This window comes from Ictidomys tridecemlineatus, chromosome 5 (genome assembly GCF_052094955.1).
Source record: "Ictidomys tridecemlineatus isolate mIctTri1 chromosome 5, mIctTri1.hap1, whole genome shotgun sequence".
Taxonomy (NCBI): Eukaryota; Metazoa; Chordata; class Mammalia; order Rodentia; family Sciuridae; genus Ictidomys; species Ictidomys tridecemlineatus.
This window is the reverse complement of record NC_135481.1, coordinates 106,502,604-106,526,295: the sequence shown is the minus strand read 5'-3', so window position 1 is coordinate 106,526,295 and position 23,692 is coordinate 106,502,604. Positions and strand designations below refer to the sequence as shown.

At 36.7% G+C, this 23,692-nt stretch overlaps 1 long non-coding RNA gene across 2 annotated transcripts in view; it reads right to left on the bottom strand.

Annotated features, from left to right (window-relative positions):
- Positions 1–1,268: 1,268 nt before the first annotated feature.
- Positions 1,269–23,692, bottom strand: part of LOC144377907 (uncharacterized) — a 49,084-nt gene continuing 26,660 nt past the window's right edge. For both annotated transcript variants that reach the window (XR_013439184.1, XR_013439185.1), the window contains exons 3-4: positions 18,270–18,374; positions 1,269–2,247 (exon numbers count right to left, since the gene is read on the bottom strand). This is a non-coding gene — a long non-coding RNA (uncharacterized LOC144377907). The remainder of the gene's footprint in view (positions 2,248–18,269; positions 18,375–23,692) is intronic.

The window sequence follows — 23,692 nt, the reverse complement described above, 5'->3', positions numbered from 1 at the left end:
TGCTGTTCTCCCTGCGGTGCTGGTCTTAAAACAAACAAACCTACCAAAAAGAAGGGGGAAGTGTTCTCAAGCAGATGAAAACTAAACCAATAAAAGCCTGCAATTATTCATTTTAGAAAGGAAGTGGCCAGCTATTCAGTAATATCTGTCTGTTCCATGGCTTTTATTTTTTTTAGACCTCGGTTGTTTAGTGATTATTCTCTTGCTTAAAATGAAAGGATCCCAGGCTATTATACAACATTGCCTCGCTTAATAAGAAAGGTATGAGGCTGACCTCTGCCACTGGTCTCTTCTATGAATTGTTAGTGTGACGATTGTCCTATATCAACTTGCTTACTGAGCATGAGCTGTTCCCACTGTGGAAATGCAAATTTACAAATTTCTTGAGTAAGATTTAATATACCAGCTGAGAAGTTTCATTTCAGCCTTCATTTCCACTCTGCCCTCATTCCTCGAACAAGGCGCGCACAGAGTATTGACTGCCTGAGCAATTTCATTCATTTTACTTAATTATTCAGTCTTCCAATTGCCCTTTGTGCATATCAAGATTAAGTCGGCTAATTTTTACTTTCTACTTTTTCTTTTAGAAATGACACACACACAGGTATGCAGATCATTTCACTGTATGATTGTATATGACCAAAGGATGCCCATCCTCAGTAATATCCTTTTAAAGAAAGAATTGAAGCATCCCAGTGGCTGGTCTAATCTAACAATTTTTACAATTTCCATTGAGATCCCCCTTTAAAACATAAAATAAAATAAAACATTAAATAACCAAGCTGACCAAGACACACTCAATGTGCTAAACCTAAATCTTTTCACAAATGCAGATTAAATGATGTTCAAAATTGAAAGAAAAGAAAGGAAGAAAAAAGGAAGCTAGCTAGCTTAATCTGTGCCAATGAATAACTTATGACCTGATATTTGGTTTCATTTAAATTTTCAGATAAGTGCTGTGTTCCAAATTATAATCATAGAGATATATTTAGAAAAGCCAACTATTTGATAATTAGATTCTTTGATGTAGAATGTTTAAAAACAAGATTTTATCATCAGATTTTGTGATAATGTCACAACTGTTTCATTTACTAGACTCTCAAAGTGGTGATATTCTGTCATTAGGAGCAATGATTGCATAGCCAAAGTTAACCAAACTCAGATCCAACCTGGATCATCTTAGTTGCTATGTAACTTGGGCTAATCTTCTGTGCCTCAGTTCCTTTATATGTTAAACAGATAATTAAAGCATCCATTTTGTGAGGTTTTTATGAAACTTAAATAAATTAGTAGGTGTGAAGTGTTTCAAAATAATTTCCTGCAATAATCATTGCAATGTTATTGAAATATTTAGTTTAAATGTTTTTAAATATTTACATATTTAGATTTACTTACATTTAAGTATTCATTCCGTTTTAAATTAGAAATTCTGTTTTAAATTAGAAAGGGGAGAGTTAGAGGAATGAGCTTAAAAGTGGAAAAACAAAGAACAGAAGAAGAAAGTTAATGAAAGAAGTATATAATTGTATCTAAAGGTGGGACAATTGTGCATGGGCTTGCTTCTCAGCAGTCATAGAGACCAGTCCTCTGGCACTGTTTTTACAGAAACAAGGGTCTTGATTGTGATCAGTGGGCCTGGAGCCCTGGAGTTGCAAGCTGGGTCTGCCTTCCATTACTATGGGGAAACTTGAAGGTAGACACAGCTTAAGGCTTGGGTAGGAGGGGAAAGTCCAGGGTTTTGTGCAGTGTAGACAGTGATCACCCTCTTCACAGTTCACCTGTTAATTTGGTGGGGTGGGGAGTTATCTCTTTCTGCCTGGGGGATTTTGAGCTTGAGGCTTCGGAAGGTCATCAGCTGGATGACCTGGCTGCTTCTGTGCATGTCCACTATTGAAAAGCAGATTTCAAACCATCCTTGCGTGGATTCTGCAGGCTTTTCCTGGACAAACAACCTAAGCAGTTTGTTATTTGAGGAATTTATGTCCGGGTGTGTCCAGTCTTTGGTCGATTGCACAATTCTGCAGCAAAATCTTGCTTAAATAAACATTGAATAGCTCAGAATACTTTGATGGCAATAAGGAAAATCAGAACTCTAAGTGATTTGAAATAAAAAATATTAATAACGAGGATATTTGTAATACCCACCTCCCATGTTCCAGATATTGCTGGTGAGATTCCTTCCCAGGCATTTGCATCTCCTTGCCTTTTGAAAAGGACCTTGCTTCTTTCAAACCTCAATAATGATAACTGAAAAAAAAATATTCATGCCAGAGTATTGTGGTTTGATCAGTGATTACAACCAGTGTGGCTAAGAAAACCACACAGAACTTGTGTGCAGATGCATTGTGGCCCTTGTCAATCCCAGCTACCACCTTGCCCCTGCCATTCTCATTCTCCATTATATCTTCCTCCAATGAATACCAGCAAGTTATATCAGCCTTCATGTTACAAATGTGGTTTAGTGTTCATTAAGAAAAATGAACATGTCAAGGGTCATGAATAAGCATAACTTTTATATTAAAAGTAAGGTCTTAGATTTTCTGTTTTATCTGAGCCAAGCCAAAGATGCTCTTTTACACCAAGCCAAAGATGCTCTTTTCTAAGGCATGCTCTTTTCTAGCTTGAAGTCCATGATCAAGCCTGCCAATCCCCTCCCTTTAGTTCTCTCAAAATAGCCAGCATGCACCCCAGGCCTTGTGACATCCTGCAGGTAAACTGACTTCTGGAGACCTCTGGGTTCACTCCTTTAGTCTTATTACTTCCTACACCTCTAAAAGATGTTTGGTACTTCCCTGATGTCTGGTCCAGTTCTGGTCTGGGTCTGAGTAACTTCTTCATCATTCCATGCACTGTAATCATACCTTCTACAATGAGTTTTGAATCTCACTGTTGAGGACCCTTCTCTGCCCCTAATTCTGCCTTTCCGGTTGTTCCTCTATTGAGGACTCTCAGTCTTTGAGTATTCTTGAGAGCTTTTCTCCAAAACATTATAATTACCCCTCCAGCAAAATTAATATTTTTTTATATTATACTTTTTTAAAAATGGAAGTCTTTCACTCTCAATTGGATCTTGACTGATAAAATAACTTCACACACTTGAATAATTCCTTAAAATGTGGATCCCTCATTATTGAATAAAACCCTTCAGAAAGATCAAGCAGCCTTGAAATAAAATGTTATTTTGTGTGTAGAGGAATGTCTTATCATATGCCATATCATGCAATTTAAATAGAATAGTATTTCAAATAAATCAGAATTTTCATAGGTTAGAAATATAGGTATGATCAATTCATATGCTATGATAAATTACCATTCAGACTATGTAACCATGTATACCTATCTCTTTAATGTTTTTACCTGAATTTCAATAGAAGCTGTTCAACTTCCACATATAAATAATTGAGTTAAAGCAACAAATGTAAATATATGCTCAAAATATTGGAAACCAAAGAATCACTAATATTATTCTATATACATTAAAATCATGCATTCTGCCTTAAAAGTGTTAAAGACATTCTGATTGTAAGCAAGACTTGTGACAAGCAATGTGCGATCATTAGGGTGTATATATAACTGGCAATGTCCAAAGCAGTTTTTGGTTTGTGAATATTTGAAAGGATAAACTCATGTGGATTCTACTGAATGAGAAAGTGATGAGTGATGGAATAGATAAATGTATGCTGTGGTTCAAAAATTTGAAAATAACATAAAAACAACAACATACATTGAATAATATTTATTTCTAGCACATTCTTACCAAGTTCATGGCACCTTAAAGATAAGAATTTGGTTTTTGAAATGGGTCATGCTCTCTCTTAAATCTGGGGATTAACATATGCAGTTAATTCCTCCCAAAGAAGCTCCCCCTCTTCAAAGCTCTCACCTTCAAGAAAACTAAGAAACTGCACTGATCACTTCCTTTCCACCTTCTGCTAATCCAACTGCTACCTCCTTTGCAAAAGTTGTGTCTGGCTCTCCTCCATCCCTCCTTGCAACCCTCCTATTCTTTACGTTCATGCCAGCATTCCACAGGCTTCCATGCAAACCTGCAACAACCAACTGGGCTAGCAGGTAACCTGTCGCTCTCTCCAGTAGTGCCATATTCATTTTCATGTATATTTTATACTTGCTATAGACTGAGTTTATGTCCTCTTCGAATTTGTTTGTTGAAGCCTAATCCACAATGTGATGGAATCTAGAAGTGGACCCTATGGGAGGCCATTCGATTCTGAGGGGGGATTCCTCATGAATGGGATTAGTGTCCTTTTAAGAAGAGATACAAGAACAATCGCTTCTTCTTTCCACTGTCTTCTGTGCAATGCCAGGACAAGAAAAGGGCCATGTGCAAATCAGAAAACAGATTCTCACTAGAACCCAACTACGAGGTTCTTCTGAGCTCAGACTTCTCAGCCTCCCAAATTGGGAGAAAATTTTCTGTGAGTTTCCCAATCTTTGCTCTATTGTTATAGTAGCCCAGAGAGACCAAAGCCACACTTTCCATTTAAACTTGTTGCATCTCATTGTTTCTGTCCATTGAATTTCCTGTCCCTTCCATTTACTGGTAACTTCACCAGGGTGTATTTTTTGCAACAATTTCTTCAGAATTCTCAGCTCCTAGAGCAGTAGCTGGCCTATAGGAGCTTAATATTATGTTGGAAGACTGGGGCAGTATTTTCCACAATGAGCAAGGCGCTGAGGAAAAAAAAAGTGGGAAGGAGCCTTAAGTAACCCCCATGGATTTCAAAAACTAAATTTGGGAACATCCTAGGAATTAGTTGTTTGTGCATCTGTGGGAACACCATGCATAATGGATTGAGAATTATGGTTAATGCCATAATTTGTGTGCCATGTATTATTCTGTGTGCTTTAGCCATACTAACTCATTTAATATCCATACAGAAAATTGATGTCCTAGATATCCATTGTCTATCACCACTTGATCAAGAACTTACCTACAAAAGGAATTATGCATTTTATCAGGTGGAAACAACTCTTAAGGGGCAGAACTAGCACTGAACTAAGGCAACCTGACTCCAGGCTCTGTGATGCCACTGCACATTGACCTGATGAAGGAAGGAGGAAGGAAATGGCCAGGGTCACATTCCAAAGGTGATGATTGAACTCACCTACAATGCAATGCTTTCCAAATGACAAAAGGTAATAATTAGTCTGTCACGGCTTAAGGCTTTTAACTCTGCAAACAATCAGTGTCTTATACTGGAAACCAAAGATTCAGAATTCCATTTTTTAAATTAGTATTATTCATTTCAGGAACTATTTAATTGCACTCCAAATACTTGCAAAAGTTGTTCTTGAATTAAATATTCATAGGTTAACATTCTTCTATCTTGTTCTTTAGGGTCCCAATGGGAATTGGAACATTTAGATTTATTCATGTAGTAAATAATACTTGAGCACTGCTATGTGGTAGGTGACATATTGATGATGACATATTGGGGAAGATATTGGAGTAGATGACATGTTGTGGAAGATAATATTTAATTATAATTAAGTAACACTTAATTATTAAATATTATTAATCATTAGACTTCTTAGGGACATATATTTTAGGTGAATGATTAATATGTTTGTATTAAAGCTGAAATAAGGCTAAAATCTAGGCCCCATATATCCCTTTAAGCAAAAAATTTAGAAGATACTCAGGAGCTACCTCATAAAGAAAACAGAAATCATTCCCTTTGTAAATTCAACAAGTTGATACCTGGGAGGGACCTGGACCATGAGAGGTCAGGAAACATGGAAATGTGCTCCACTGTGCTTAATCCATGTTCCTGGCTCTTCAAGATGGGTGTTTTTAGATGCAGATGACTGTGATGAAGTTCAAAGTACAAGGCACAAGGTCATCCAGATCCCCAAAATTTCTATCCAGGACTAAAATCTTCTGAAACTTGTAAGAGTAAATTTTTATTGAGATTGTCTTTTTTGAACATCTGCTGACTCATGCAGTTTTAGGGCTGCAGGCAGGCCAAGGAACAGGGGTTATTAAAGTTCCAGTGATGGGAACTTGTATATTTATCTTCCCTGCACAGAAAGCCAAAAAGAAGAGATAGGAGGGAATGATCCAGTGCCTTAGAAGCAATTTGTTAAGGAAGGGGAAAAAAAAAAAAAAAAACAAGGGAATTGACTTAAAGTCAACATTCCCCACTATTGCTTTGAAAGAGTGAGATTTTATTTCTAAAATCTAAATTGGAGAAAGCTCACTCTATATTTTGTGTATATATTATTTGTCATAGAACTGAAAATTACCCAATGATCCCTTCTTTATTCTCCTTCAGTGGCTCATGAGAAACCAACGAGTGCACAGTATATAACTCAATCCCCTTAATATTTCTTATTTTTTTAAGGCAAATGAATCATTTTTCAGAGTTGCTTAACTAATTTGAGAGAATGGAATGGAGTTTGTTTCTTTTAGAAATATTGAAAATTATAGATAGAAAATCAGAATCAATCTTCAGCATTAACAAAAAAATGCAATAATTTCAATAACCCCATGAAAGAGCATCAGGAAGGGAGTCAGGAGACCAAGTGTTCAATCTTGGGCTCAACATCCTGCCTCCCTTGATCTCCTTAGTGTCCCTACACTGAATAAGACAAAATCATTCAGAAGGATTTCCCAGGCTAGACACTCTTGTCACTCAGGGTCATACTTTTTGGAAGATGCTGTGTGATGCTTATGGGGTGTTTAACAGACTGCCTGGCCTTGACCACCGTACACTAATGAAAGTCCCACTCAAATGTGATTCTCTAAAATACCCCCAGACTCTCCAATGTTCAAGGGCAGAGGCAAACTCACCCTTGGCTGAGAATTATTAGGCTACTGGTCTCTAAGCTAGTAACCTTCTCACTTGGTGTTTCTGTAATTCCAAATAACTGAGCCCCAACATGAAAACACCTAAAAAGACACATTCAAAGCCTGCTCTCTACTCAGAAAATATGAGTAGAATGTCATCAATATGTTACGATGCAGAATATTTCTGGTGCTAAAAGGGAGTGACGGGAAATGAACTTTCCACAAGAATTACTAAAAGGAAAGGGGTGGGAGGCATGCCTTCCCACAGAAGTGCTTTTAGTTTTCGCAGAATTGGAAAAGCGAACATCAAATGATGAGCCCTTTTGTGTCTGTGGAACTCCTCGGATACTTCACAGCCCCAGCAATTGTTTGAGCAGCCCTGAACACTTTTCCTTTCCTGTTCCCCTAGCCCTGCAGAATCCACCCGGAGCTCATTAAGACCCCAGCCACTGGCTCCTACTCAGGCTCTTTCAAAATCCTTTGCATTCAGCACCCAATCACATTTGCATGCTTTTGGCTTCCTCTTAGATAATTTCCCTGCTGAGTCTGAGGAGAAAATCATCCTCTTCTATTTCTCTCTCTTGTATTTACAGCCAGGAGCTACCTTTGCCTTTCCCCTGACTGTGAACATTGTTTTCTTCTCCCTGGTGTTCTGATTACTTGATGTATTCATGACATTGGCACTTGGATATTATTTCCCCTCTGGAATAATGTAGAGCAGAACGGGAACTAGTTCCAGCCTCGTCTGTAAGTAACTACTTTGTTTACCTCAGTTTCCTCCCTTTAAAAAAAAATGACTTATTTAGACTGAAGGATCTCAGGTCAACATATGTCTGGAATTTTCTTGCTTAACCCCTCATTTTTTATTCTACTTATAAACTCATATTTGACAAACCATCAATCCTGATTTTGAGTTAGCAAAGCCCAGTCAATATATCACTAATCTATCATACTGTCCAGGTATAAATGCTTGATTCTTGGGAAACCAGGACAGTTGGGCCATTATTTTTTGCATCTATTTTAGAAACAAACCAAAGACATGCTCTTTTTTCGTAGGAGTGCTTTTGCTTTGTTGAATCATTCTTTTTGGTGCTTTGGTGGCTATGATATTCATGAAAATGTTTAAGATTCACAAGGAATTTGGATAGTGTTGGTTTTATCCACTAAACCTAATGGAATTGTAGGTATTACTAGCCGGCACTCGTCTGCAAATCCTACTGGCTTTGAATGTGGAGCATGGAGGTCTGGAATATTTCCATAGAGCGTCCATGTTGAGGAAACTCCCTTCTTTTGGACAAAGCCTCATTCTGCTGGCTGTAACAGCAAATTCCATATAGTTAATCTTTCTGTCTCCCACTCCAGGTAAGGGGATTAATCTGTTTAGTAGTAAATGGATGTGTTTCTGGGAGCCAAGAACTTTAGCCAATGGGTTCATTTTCCAGTTTTAATGACAAAATGTGGATGTAGTGATTGAAGCCATCTAGTGACATATAATGTTTTTTTTTTCTTTTAAAAATAAAGAAATATACCTGAACTACGGACCCCTCCATCTCTCCTTGAATGCTTTATTCATTTCACACTAGAAAACACATCGTAAATTCTGTAGATAAAAGCAGAGACATCAATCTGTTTCACTAATTCTTGCTCTCTTCCTAGAGGGGGAAATAGGAAAAGTTCCCGTATTGTATCAGCATCAGGACAGCATTGTCTCTCCCATTTTCCCAGCACTTCTTCCTCTCCATTCTACTCCTTAATAAATAGGCTTAGTGTGACCACATGGCTTTCCTACCTCTATTCATCTTGGCAGACTCTGAGGATACTGGAACAGGCTGGTTGTTGGGAAAGAAGATGCCTTTCATGTGGCCGTGCAGTACAAACCTTTTGGGAGTGTTCAATTCTTGTGTCACACTGAACTTACACATATGCTGATTGGAATGCCTGTGGCCTTGTATTTATGGGAAAAATAATGATTCAGTGCAGAACTTTGGTAAATGGTAAAAACATATTTTAAAACATCTTGCAAGTGAAGAGTTCCCCCCCAAAGGGAAGAGGAATATAGTTTATGAAACAATTAAAATTACTTATGAACCCATTCCATAGGAGGCTAGGTATTGTTAGAAAATAGACTTTAATATAGTCACATAAACCAGTAATATCCAACATGTGACACCCTAGTAAAGTTAAGAGGGCTGGGGTTGTGGCTCAGTGAGGGCTGGGGTGTGGCTCAGTGATAGAGTGCTTGTCTCTCACATGTGAGGCACTGGGTTTGATCCTCAGCACTATGTAAAAATAAACAAAATAAGGATATTGTGTTTATCTATAGCCCAAAAAAATGAAAGAAAAGAAAAAGTTAAAAGAAGGCATGAATTTATGGGAAAGATGTGAAAATTTAAATTAATCAAGTGACTATATAATTTTTATCTAAACTATGATTCTATTTTAAGAGTGGGTGAGAGCACATTTAATAAACAGGTGATACAAGATATGTAATCCAAGGTGGTTCTGGGCAAGCCAGGAGATAGAAGATCCCTGGAAGAGCTCTCCCGGTGGATAGGCTGGGAGAAAGGTGTGAAAGACAATTTTATAACATAAGAGAATTCTCTGGGGTGAAGAGAACACATATAAGTGATTCCAGCATGCTCTTGACATGTTCATTCTCTGAATTCTATCCAACAAACAATGAAATCAATCTCCAAAGCATAACTTCTCCTTAATTGTGTGGAATGCTCTTCAAATGAAAGAATTGCAAAGGATGTTATGAACTTTCAAACTTCGTAAACCAAAGACATTTCTTACAACTAAACACTGGGGGGAAATCTCTTCAAAATCAATAACATTTGCAGAAGAATAGCTGCACTCAGAACCATTCATTTTCCTACATTTCACATCTTCTTGGGTGGAAATGTAACTGTATTTAAAGGTTGTTAAAAAGTTTAAGGAAAAATGTTAGAAATGTAGTCAGAGATAGAAGTTAGTTCAAGATATACTGGATCTAATATGAAATGTGAAGATGAGTAAGTACCCTGGTCTCAAATGCTGTTTACAGTAATGGGTTATGAAAATGAATTACTGCCTTTGGGACTATTTTGCCTTTAGAACCTGCTTATACATGTAAACCTTCCTATTAAATCACAAAATATTTTGTCCTCTTGATTTTCTACACTATAAGGGAAAGATCATTCATTTACATACTCATTCATTCAAGCAGTCACTATTTCCATGTTTATAATCACCTGCAATAGACTTGAAACACAACTATGGGTTCACAATCTCTTTCTTGTAATTTTAGAATCCAAACACATCTGAACACAGACTTTTACAGTCTAGTTAAAGGCAAAATCTGATCTCTTCTGAACTAATTTTTGTAGAAATTTGACTTGATGTGTGTTTTAAATCTTTGACTCTCTTTTTTAATATGACTGGGCTCATATTTTGCTGCAGAATTATGAATATCCTTTACTCTGGCCCTACCAAGATCTCTTTGGTATATTATGGAATATGCAGAGTACACAATCTGAGAAATTCTGAGTTCCCAACTACTCTTGACTTTGGAGTTTTTAGATAAGAAAACTAATGGCTCTACAGCATTCATAATGTTAAGAGGTGAGCTCCTGGAAAGCACATATAATAATATATTTTGCTCTTCAACAAGAGAAAATAATTGAAAAGCAAGCTTCATTCTAAAGTTCTCATCCAGACATGTATCCCTGTGAGGTGTTGCCTGCATGTGGGTGGCTGACATTTTTTTTTTTTTTTGAGTCAAAAGAATCCAATTCTCTTTCTTTGAAGAGCAGTGGACCCCTACCAAGAGGACACAGCAACATCCTGTCAAACAGTGGTGAGCAGTCTCTGCCCATGTGGTCTAAAATAAAAATAATTGAAACACGGTGTTACTGAAGTTTCCAGCTTCCCCTCCTAGTTAAAGAACGGAAAAGGACAGAGTGTACAGGGTGGGGTTTCACATTTCAGCCTTCCTGTCCCTTAGACATGAACCAACTAAAGCATCTAAAATCCAGAAGGGGAAGTAAAAAAGACTCAGGTATTATCAAGAAGAGAGTAATGTGATAGCTGATAGGTAAATATAACATGAAATGGTGCTTCATCCATTGTTCTTTATCCAGAATTCTCCAACTTCTCACAGCTGCCAGAGTCTCAGGTAGCTGAATTAATACACTGAAAGTTACCACACGAATAAAAAAAAATGAACTTTTCGATTGCACATATTCATCATAGTTGGAAACATCATTAGAGTTTCCAAATAACAGAAACATTTCTGTTATCAAATCGTTACACTACACATGAATCGTCTTGTATAATCTCTCTCCAAATGTGTGCTTGGGTAATTTCTAACTCAATTGTCAGAACAAGGAAAGGCAATGAATTTCGACAATTGCATGCACAGAAACACAAGAAAGTCCCAAGTGACATATGCAATGTTGCTATTCTAAATAAAAGACTAATGCTGATTCACTGGGACAACTTCTTGTCTACTTATCAGCCTTGAAGTTATGTAAAACACTCCTCTTTCATTCAGCTGATGAAACAGAATAATACCATCTTGGGTTCCAAAGGTAACAACTCTCTGGGGATTTGCAGAACCTCATAAGAATGAAGTGACTAGCTCTGGAATCCCGCTCCTTACCAGCACAGCAGTAAGCACATAGAAGTAATAGAAGTGATTTGGATTTTGAGAAAAATAAGACATTCTTACAAATGGACTATTACTATTCTTTTAGACTGATATTGAAGTGGCTTCCAATTACACATGAGCCTTTTAATACGGGAAAGAAAATTACAAATACTGATTCCTACCTACAGATTACATTAAAGGTACATAAAGTTGAATTACAACAAGAGTTTCCTCACATTTTCTAATTTAATCCTTCCCTTAAAAAATATGAAAAAAATAATAACTGTAGTGTAAAAATTTGTTCCGATGAAGAAAATTAAAAGTCCAAAAGTGTTTGAGAGGATGATCATTCATCATAAGTCAATAGAATCATGGAATAATTTGGACATTTTGTACAGCTCCAGAATGCAATCAAAAAAAATAACATGAACCAAACATTGTTGAGCTTGTTTTTGTGATTTCACTTTCACGTACACTTAAGTGCGAAGATATCACACATACAATGTGACTCATACCCTTAAATGGTAGGTTGTGTTCATCATGGTACAATGGAGTGTTATGTAAGCACATGTTGTGTTGTTTAAGCACAACTCTCAACTCATGAGTGTTCTCTCTCTCTCTGAGAACTGTTCACCTTGCAGAGTTGAGTCCATTGTGTGTGTGTGGGTGTGTATTTTATTCTTTTTCATGGGTAAGTAGGTTTGAGAATCAGAGGCAACTCATGTATCAAGCAGAAGACATAGAAATGAAATTTGAACTAAACTAGAACACAGGAAGAGGCATAAAGTAGGTGGACAGAGAAAAGGTCAGGAATGGGAGGTGTTGTCTGGCTTCCTGATGGCTTTCCATCTTCAAATTTCTCTACTTATGAGCCTTGAAGTTATGTAAAATACTCCTCTTTCATTCAGCTGATGAAGCAGAATAATACCATCAAGTTATTTTGACTATTTCTCTGGTCTCTCAAGTGAGATTCAATGTTCTGTCTTGAAACTTAGCTCTTGCTGGTTTATTTGCCCCATGTTCCAATTTTCTGATACTACATAAAAATGGCCCCAAATCTTATGTTCATATAATAGTATTGCTTTTTAAAAAGTAGCTTTCATTAATAGGCCATTGTGGATCATCTCTGCACCCAGATGGAAAGCCTTTCATATTCTTAAGAAGCCCTGAGCAGCCTTAGTCCATATGCTTTACCCGCAGCCTATGCCCAATATTCTTTTCAAGGCTGTAATGAAAAAAAAAAAAATGAGGTCCTTAATTTGGTGTTTATTCTCCCAGTTTTTGAGGGTTCCACTGAGTCTACCCTAACTGCTACTAAATGTCCTTCTTTCTTCCCTAGAGTTAATCTCTTAAACAGATGCTAAATAGAAGCCATAGAAGAGCTCCTCTCTCTACCTTGTTTCAGGAATCACCAGATATAGACACTGAGATCCTTCATATTCAGTTCTGTTCCTGTGTTTCTCAGGAGTCTGAACAATTCCTTCAGGAATGAGCAATAGGAGAGTCTGGGAGGTCTAGGACACAAGGGCAGGGAATGCAGTTAGCTCCCCTGGTTGCCCCATCTCTGCTTCTCTCAATTCACTGGCTTAGTCTCCTCAAATCTCTCCTTCCCTTTTCTCTACAAAAAAAAAAAAAAAAAAAAAAAAAATCAGTGCCTCTCTATTCTGGGCCATTCTTCCCATGCCCCTTTGAATGCCATTATTTCTTTTATAAAGCTAATGTTCATTGGGTATTTAATGTGTGCTATGTATTGGCCAAGAACTATTATTCTGAATTTATTATATTTTTGAGGTAGGTGCTGTAGATGAGAAAATCAAGGCTTAGATTTATTAAGTGGAAGAAGCCTATCCAACACTAGAACCCTAATTAGCCCTTTGTCAAAGACTGAAATGAAATTAAAAGGCTTTATTGCTGCCAAGATTGATTAAATATCACTAATGTAAATTTTACCTGAATATTTAATTTGCTGGTACATTCCACCTTTCATACCTAACGAGTTGCCTTTCTCCCTTATTTTCTGGAACCTGTAGCTAAATTTGCTCAAAAGTTTCCCTTGGCCTCCTCAGGCCTATCTCATCTTCTCAGCTATTTCTTATAGACTTTCCATTCATCCACCCATTGTGGAGCTTGCCACTGTCATATTCTCAGATCCTGATTTCGTATCTTGGGTTCTGGCATTTTTCTTGCACACTTGCTTATACATACCTCCCTTGTTCTAGGCTGCTGTGCATTTTAGGCTAATGAACTGGGAAAAAAAAAGATACATATCATATTCCCATGACTGAAATGAATTGCTCTAATTCAGCTGACAAAAAAGAAAAAAAAAGAGAGAAGAAAGAAAGAAAGAAAGAAAGAAGGAAGGAAGGAAGGAAGGAAGGAAGGAAGGAAGGAAAGAAAGAAAGAAAGAAAGAAAGAAAGAAAGAAAGAAAGAAAGAAAGAAAGAAAGAAAGAAAGAAAGAAAGAAAGAAAGAAAGAAGAAAGACTACACCACCAAGTTATTTTGATTCGTTCTCTGGTCTTCTCAGTGAGAGCCAGTCAGTGTTCTGTTTTGAGACTCGGTTCTTGCTGTTTTTTTTGCCCCATGTTCCAATTTTCTGATACTACATAAAAATGCCCCCCCCATCTTAGTGGCTTAAGAAGGCAATCATTTTATTATATGTCATGAGGACAGGAATTTGTGTGGGGTTTGGCAAGACAATTCCTCTCCACATGGTCTTTCTTGATTTGCAGCTCACACCTGAGCTGGACTGGAAGTCCAAGATAGCACTGCTTACTGTCACACATGATAACATCACCATGATGGCTGCCTGGCACCAGGGCTGAGCTGAGCCCTCTCCCTCTCTACCTGATTGCAGGCTCCCCCATGAGATCCTAGGACATCTTTCACAAGTGTCCTAAGTAAGAAAAAATATGCTAGGAGGGAAGACTACCTGTCTCTAAAGGCTGAGGCCTGCAACTGCAAGGCATCCCTTCTGCCCTGTTCTGTTAAGGTAGTCACAAAGTGTGCCTAGACTCGAGAGGACATATAGACCCCTTTTCTCAAAGGGAGATATCTCAAATAATTTGTGGCCTTCTTTCATCCACCACACCTAAGAGAGCTTTCATCCTTTGGCAGCAGGCTTTTTGCATACACTCACATTTCTACTGCCAGCCAATTTTCTGCATACTTGCATCTGTCTAGATAACTAAGCCATGTGAAACTGATTAGACCCCTTGATGCTGTGTCTTATTTGCATAGCCACTGTAGCTCAGTCTCTATCCTTTGTGATTAGGTCTTTATGTTTTCCATCCCAGTCAGCTGCAGTAGTGATATCACAAGGTGCACATAGACAAATTCTTACATTAGTAGGGAGTTGTGTTGACTCCTAGAATTCAGAATAGCAGTCCCTTGAATAAAATAGACATTCATTTCCATCTCATGTTACAGGAACTCTAGGTATGCAGTCAAGGGTAGGTATGGTAGCTCCACATCCAGGCAACTTTTTACTGTCTTTTCATTTTTTGTTTTTTCATATGTGACTTCAAGCCTCAGAATTATTTTATAACTGTTGGTGCATCAGTGATCATACTGGAGTACCAGGCAGAGAAACAGAATGTAAGGAGGGGAAAAAAACCCACCAAGACAACCTGTTTGTTCTCCTCTTGAGTAATATTCCTTCATAGTCTTATCCACCAACTTCCTCTTACACCTCCTCGTCTACCTATTATTACAAGAGACTCGGTGGAATAGGTTTACTTTGGGAACTGTTACTAAGGACAAACACATAATGTATTCAAAACTTTCTATATAAAGCTGTGAATTGAGATTACCCTACATCAAAGCACAAGACTGCTATCCCAATGACTTCAGTGCTGTAATACCTCCCAAGCTACTTTGCAAACAACCCAAGTTACAACATAAGAATTAGAAACTTTGGGCTTAGTTGGGGCATGTTCATAGTATAAATTCTGTCATTATTATACCTCCTGATGAAGTAGGTGATCAAATCACTTTTTTTTTCTGGAGGAAGAATTAAATAATCAAAAGGACCTAGATACCTAACGTAAATGAAGGGAAAGGAATAGATAATGAAAATCATGGACATCTTTGTCTTATAGTTTTTCTAAAGAGGGATCCAGCATCTTACACAACTACAGGTTGAAGTGACTCTTTTGAAATATTGTACAACTACAGGTTACAATTATACAACTACTGGTTGAAGTGACTCTTTTGAAATATTATCTTTTCTTGAGTCTTTGGCATCTGTTAGGTTTCATATATTGATTTATAAAACATACCCTTTCTGTTCTCTGTCAAAAGCATATGATTTATGTTTGTATGAGGAAGACACAGATAATGCCAATGATGGCAGGCTGAGAGGATGTATTGAGAGCTTCTCAAACAAGTAACTCTGTTAATCAATCACACTAAGTCTTTCGTTTCGGCTGCACAATAGGTTCTGGTAAGACCTGAGATTAAAATAGCCTGGTAACATCAGAAAAGTAGTCAGTAGCAAAGTCAGATTTCAAAGCCTGGGTGTGTCTGCTTCTAGAATGTTTTCCTAACCCATACAGACAGTTCAAAGAGCAGCACAGCTACAGTACAGTGCATTGTTAAAACAGGATTGAATTGTAAATAATGATTTGAGCTAATATTACTCAACCCTTTAAATATGTTGCCTGACTTATTTATCATAAAAAACTGTGACAGGTAATATTATGATCACCTTAGTGATCAGTGTCAGTCTCCACCCATGCCACATTCCTGAAGACCTCTGTTGTGCTGAGTCTGAAGAAGAAAACAAAATTTACTTATGGTTATCATTTATTTCTAGTCCTAAATCTATAATAAATAAATGAGTCTAGCAAGTGATTCTAAATGATATCTGGTAGCTATTCTGTCAAGGTTGTAAATCTGTGTATAATTGCTTAGCTACGAGTCTAACAAAAATCTACCAAGATTCACAGTTCTGTGAGCAAAGTGACATCCTGTTAGTTTGTGTTCACCTTCTCCATGTAAACAGGTTTGTCCCTTTGATAACCATACTGTCCCAGGCCAAATACCATAGGAACTATTTAATCAGGAAGATGATGGTAATTAGGAATAGGTGTTTTAAAAACAAAAAAAAAAAATGAAAGAATAAGAGTACTTATTTATCCCTTGTCTTCAAATCTCAGGGATTCACCATGATCCAACGTATTATAAGTAAGCAAGCTAACAGGAACAATTCCGTCCTAAAATTCACTCATATTTCACAGGACAAATTCACTTATTTTGATGGCCCACACCTGACAGTTTCCTTGGACAACCTGGTAAAATCAGCATCATTCTTTAATTCTAATTAAATGATGCTCCAAAAATCTTCCACTTAAGGATATTTTCAAGTTAATCAGTATACTAAAAAACAGCGTAGTTGGGCTTCATCAACCGTTTAATAATTTAAGATTTTCTCTAACGTATACTGATCTTGACTTTAAGATAGTAGTTGTTGTTAAGCACTTGAGTATTTGTTTTGCATTTTTTATTTTATTTTTTTAAGCTTTCTATTTTAGAATGCTTATAGTCTCATGGGAAACTGCAAAAATCAAGTCTATAAAGTCTTGCAGACACTTCATTTCAGTGCAAACATGATTATTAGGAAAATAATATATTGATGAGTTTCTTTGGTGGGGGTAATTAGATTCAATGTTTTCAAAGTCATCAAGATGTTAAAATATTGAGAGTTCTAGGGTTTATATAATTTCTGAAATAAGGTCAATTTCAAATTCTCTTCAATTATCATTGAAGATCAAATCTTACTGCCTCATTTACCACTAACTCATCAAGATCATCAGGGTTACTTACTGTTAAATAGGGCAAATCTTTAGAGTAGAGAAATATGATTGCAAAGAAATATTGTGCATGTCAGGAATGCCCAAAAGTAAAAAATTTACAGGATATTCTTACTCAGATGATAAAATTCTCTACTTTGAAAATTATAACATTGGGGGATTAGTTGAGACTTGTATTATTATAATTTCTTACCTATTGACTCAATATTTCAAATACAGTATATTAATTTCTCCAGTAAGTCAATGAACTTAAAGTGGCTATTATTATTCTCAATTTTGAAATGAGATTGAAGCTTAGTGCTCAGGTGACTCATCTTTGTCTAGATAGCTGGTTCTGACATAGCTTAGATATTCCTGCTGCACCATCTTTAATGTTTTTATGTGCTATATCTCAGATAAGAATTTGTTAAGTCAGTTGGGTACTGGTTACGAATTATCATGTCTAGATTTAGGGATTACTTTCAATAGTCAACTTCAACTGATAAAAACTTTGTCAAATATGACTGTGTTTCAGAATTAGACATGATGAATATTTATCTTCACATATATTAATCTTTTCTTAAAAGATTCATCCAACAAAGTTTGAAAAATATCAGGACTGGGAAAAGACTTTGTTCTTAAATAAATTATAATCAAATCCAAATTTAGGCAGGCTCTTTGAATATTTTCATTTTAGTTATTGTTTCTGAAATACTGCCTGGATTCACTGAGTATTATTGGTGTATCAAAATCAGTATAATATGCTTTTTTCTATTACAGTATAATTCTAATTATAGTTCCTTATGCTTACTTTTTTCCAGAGTGTGTGTTAGAACTAAAAGTTATTAGTTTTTAATAACTGCTTATGAATTATAATAAAAAGTCATTTTGAGGAAGATTCAGCATTTTCCTTTTCTGGAATTTCATAGTTAGCTTTCTAAGCAAGTGTGACGTTGAGTGCAATTTGGAGAGGAAAGCTGGACTTTCTGCACTTTAGAAAATATTTATCATATTTTAGGGGGCTGATGAAAGGGTTACCTGCTCTTTCTCCAGATGTCAACCTTCAGGATCCAACTGTCCATTTGTAGATTCAGGTTAATGATTGCCATAGAAAATATGCAGGAGGTTCATGTGAATGCTTGGCTAAAATATATAAAGGCATATAGGTTGGAACAGAACAGCAAAATAAATTAAATCACTTGATTTCTTGCTTCTCACAAACCACTATCTTATAGCAATGCCTTGGTGAAGAATGGAATTTCAATGCTTCAAATCTGTCCCTTTGGGAAAAAAAAGCACTAGTTATTCTTCAATATTCAATGTTCAGTGCCTCAGTCAGATCATTACTGAGCAATCCAGAGGGATGTGCTGAAGGATTGGCCAAAGAGTGCTCATATTTTGGTGGTATAAAGAGGAAAAAAGTACTGTCAAAATCCTGTTCCCCAAATCATAAGAGGTACATGTTTCCTGTGGTCTCATAGCTGACTTATTTTGCCTCCTAAACTGCCCTATATGATATATTCAGACACCTCTCTTGACTGTTCAAATCATTCAAGGAATACACGCAGACCCTCAGTTATGGAAAAACACAGTAGGGAATACACAGAAACACAGTACACGCTCTCTAGTGTCCATACAATTAGGTTGTTGTTTATGCAAAATTGGTGGCCCTTTTTAACCCTGTTCCAATGTAGCATAACAAACAAATAGGCCTTCCCCACAGGAGAGAGGCAATGCCACATGGACATAATTTATAAGTTAATTAGCACAGTAGACTGGGCCAAGTGGTGACAGATGTGACACTTGATTTCAGGGAAAAAAATGAAAAACGAGGAAAGAGCGGCAGAGGTGAGCTTCTCCTCTAGGGAGGTTTGTGGTCACACACAGGTCACACTGACTGGTGTCTGAAACAGAATTTTAATAGACCAAAAACGTCTTTGAAAAGCTATGAATATGAATGCAACTTAGAAACACACGCTAAGCCCTCCATCTGCATGAAGAATTAAGTGTATGTACTGGGGGAGGCATTTTGTACACCAGAAATTGCTTAGTGTGTTAAAATCATTTTTAAAATGATTTTTTAAAAAAATCTATCCATTTGCATGGTGCATTATTTTAAAGTGTTCCACAAATTTTCTTTAAAAAAAAAAAAAAAACAAAGAGAACTGTTAAAGTAGGCAAATTTTTACAAAGTGTAAAGTCAGCAGTAGGAAGAAGTAATTGATAGTCCTATGCTAAATTTATTTTGTTTCATCAGGAGATATAATAGGAGTAAAAATAATGCTGCCATCTTGAATTCTTCGTCTGTTTTGACTCAGGCTAGGTTTATCTGTGAGCATGAGTGTGTGTAGTCGCTGACTGAAATCAACTGCAGCCTTTGAGGGTTGCAAGAATTCAGTATCTGCTTGTGCAACCCTACAACCAAATCACGGAACACACACAGAACTGTCACCACAAATTCAGGTGTTGATCAGGTTTTATTTCCCATGGGTGAGGCAGAATTGGATATATTTATGCAGGTGGTCTACTTAGGTGTATTGTCAAGAGTAACACCTTTGGAGAATAAGGGAAGATATTTTGGGGACAGGGAAAAGTTGAAAAGGAAAACAGTTGCTATATAGGTCCAGCTGATCCCAAAGTGAGCTGGGTCGTCCCTAGAAGTTGCCCCAAATTAAGGCTGAGCTATTGGGTTTTTACCACCTCCACTCTTCCATCTCATCCAGTCATACAGACATGTCTTTTTCCACACTATAACCTATGAAAATTTTAATTGATAAGAACAATAAAATCAATTTTGTTTTTAAATTAAAGAAGAATTAGAATCAAATAATTCATCTAGCATGTAGGTGATTAAGGAGCAATCCTTGCACTAGCAGCATTAACATCACCTGAGAACTTGTTAGAATTCAATTTCTTGGGTCCCAACTCAGAAATAAATGAATTAGGAGCTCTGTGTGTGACTCAAGAATCTGCTATAATAATCCCTCTAGGGGATTCCCCGACACTATAAAGTTTGAGAACCACTGACCAAATATAGTACTTTTAAAATGTGATATAATATCTGAGAAAAAAATGATCTATTCAAAATATTTCAGAATTATATTGGGCTAAGAAAGAACAGCTAGAATCATATTGACAGCTAGACTTTGGTTTGTGTGAATTTTACTCAGTTCTCTCGTGACCCAAGTTTGATCTGGTTTCTGCTATTCGTGCAGGTGATGTGCATTTGTGGCAAATACCGTGTCTTTGGTTTATCCAAACATGCCTACAATAAGTGCAAAGCAGGAAGAATATATCATTTCACTCAGATTGACAGGAAGAAATAAGGAAGTTCTAAGAATGACAAGGATTTCCATTTTAGCAAACCTCAAGGGGATCAGGAAGCCGCTTGTCTCATGTTTGATAATGATAATGAGGTCAAGGTCTTTACCAAAACTTAAGATAATCCCAAGAGTATTTCAGAGTGAGAATTGTATCCTATAGCTGTATACTTTTCCTTTCCAACTATTCTTGCCTATTTGCCATTTGAATGAGGTTTCATCTACCATAAAATATCTGCAAGAAAGTGAGCTGGACCTAAATACTCACTTCCACACAATAGCGTATGGATGGGGCTAGTAGTCATTGTACAGTGCGAAAGCCTGATTTACCATATGGTCAAGGTCACGTCACCAGTAAGGAACCATGGTGACCGTGTGGAGTAAAGAGCTTCACCCACATGGTTGCTTTCTTCTCATTGTTCAGGCTTTGTTCAAATGTTACCTCCTTTGAGAAAGGTTGGAGCTACCTTGTCCAAAGTTATCAATCACTTAGCTTAAAAATTGGCTTTATTTTCTTCTTTGGAGAAATCTCAAATATCTGCTTTATTTTCTCTGAAGAATTACCAATATCTAAAATTATTCCATTATCTGTGTATATTTTATTTGGTTTCTTCTCTAGTTGGGAAGTAATATGAGTTTAAGGAACTTACTTATTCATAGCTGTCTAATGAGGATTTAGGACATACCTATCACAAATTAAGATTACAATCAATACATTTATTTAAAAAAAAAACAACTTTTACTGGTCTCTTAGAAGCTACAGATATAAAAAAATTTCATTTCATATTTAATCTAAAATTCATTTTTTTAATCAAGGTGCCATACGCATAAAAATTACTACCATGACATTAAATAATAACTAACACTTGCCATGTGCTGCAGAGATTTACAAATGTTTGACTCCCAACAATTTTTGTAAGAAATCAGGTATTCCTCCCCTGGTTTATAGATGAGGAAATGGAACTTTGAAGAGAGAAAATTTTCCAAATTTACAAAACAGGAAAGCTGCATAGTTGTCTGGATTGGAAATTCAGATTCTTAACCACTAGTCAGCAGTATATAGAACTTACCTGTGTAGCAGAATTTCCTGGGTATATTTGTGAATTCTGGATTCTCTGTCCCTATCTTTAGAGTCAGATTTAGTGCATAGCAGTTGGCGCTCAGTTTTCAGCCTAACACAACCTAAGTTTTTTTTAAAACTGGTGGTACAAAGGCTTCATTTTGATATAGATGACAAAAAGCAGACTACACTAATGCCTTACAGTGACAATGGTGAGCAGAAGAATGTAGCACTTGGGGGAAATCCCTGCTGAAGATCTGATTGCATACCAGGAAAGGTGCAGTTCAGTAATGAGTCACAGGCAGTAATCATTCTTCCTCACTGCCCTCTGGTCTCAGTCAGATCAAAGCTAGTTCTGATTAGCCTGTGGGGATGGGCGAGATCACAGTGCCAATGTATCTGGTTCTTTGGGGATATTACTGCACTTGTCTGATGGAAAGAATAGCTCTTCATTCAGAAAGGTGACAAGAGAGCAGGTTTCTTGATGGGTGATTCCAGGATGTAGGAACAGGGGCCAACTTTAATCTTACCAGAGGAAGACTTGCCATTGACATGCCTGACTCTTGACAGGAGTACTGTGGCTGTTTGTGCTCAGCTCTTAAATTGGAGTGAGGGAAAGGCAGAGTCTGTCATTGGCTGATGATGGATTTTCATCAGCTCCTAACAAAACTTAGTAGCTCAGACAGCCTGTTGAAATAAATTTAATGCTATTGTGGGAGAAAAAAAAAAAAAGGACGAAAGAAAGAAATAGTAGATTCATTTTTGGCAGCTAAATTCAATCTTGGGTGAAAGTAAAGCTAACATTATTTGAAGTGCCACACGAATCTTAAATCTCCCCCAGGATTTCTTTTTTCTCTCTTTTTTGTCCTTTCCCCTCTCTTTCCCATGCATCTATCTCTCTTTCTTCAAAAATTAGTTTTCCTATTCAGTATGCCTTTGCTCCTTTCCTCTGGACATTATATAAACCCCTCATCATGTTATATAATGTAAGTAGTTATTTAGTGATCTTGTCCCTGATGACATTCCCTGGTTGCTTAGATGGAAGGTCAGTTAAACTCAAAGAGGGGATTCCTTGTTGGATCAGAACTTTCTGTGCTCCTAAAGTGGTAGGTAATGAGCACAGCTACATATTCCCTCCTTTGCGGCAATATTTAGTCAATGAAATTGATTTTTCTTTCTATTTCCTGATAAGTTAGCAATTATGATGTCAGGTGTTGGTTTTTTGCTTCCCTCCCTGCCAAAAGAAGTCATCAAGTCAAATGCATACCTGCATGAATATTAAAAATAACTTTGTTAACTCCAAATGAGTTATATTTATTGACATAGTAGGAAAATACATATCAAGAAAATAGTAATGATAACTCATGGCTCCTCTATATCAAAGACAACTACCCCTGACAATTTAGAATATAACTTTCCACACTTTTGTTGATTCCATGAATCTATTCATGTATACATACATAAATAGAAACAGACTTTTTGTTTCAAAAGAATGAGTGCTTATATTTTTCCTTTCTTTAAATATTGTAGTATGACATTAATTTGATTATTACACATACCATTCAGTCTTGGCTATTTTATTCTCTTAATAAATCCCTCGTTTTTAAAAACTATTTGTGCTCTTATTATTTTGTTCTATTTTAAAAGCCTGTTAAAACTGCCCTACTTCATCATGATGTTTTCATAGAAGGATACAATTTTCCTTTTCTTTTTTTAATTTATAATTTCTCAAAGTGTGGTCCCTACAGCAGCACTATCAGTATCACTTAGGTACCTTTTAATGAGACAAATTTTCAGGTGGCCACCATAGACTACCCAGAGGCGTAGAGTCCAGCATGCTGAGTTGTAGCAATGCTTCTAGGAGATTCTGATAAAGGCTGAGAGTGAGAGTTGCTGGTCCCAGGTATTTAGTAGTGGATGTGGATATGGGACTATCCACATTGTGACTCTTTTACAATTTTTTTTTGGGGGGGAAGTAATTCTAAGAATACCAGTTCCTCTGGCAGTTATTTTAGTATCTCTATATTTCTTATATTTAGAATACCTAGTCTTTATTTTCTCTCATTTGAAGGATCATTCTT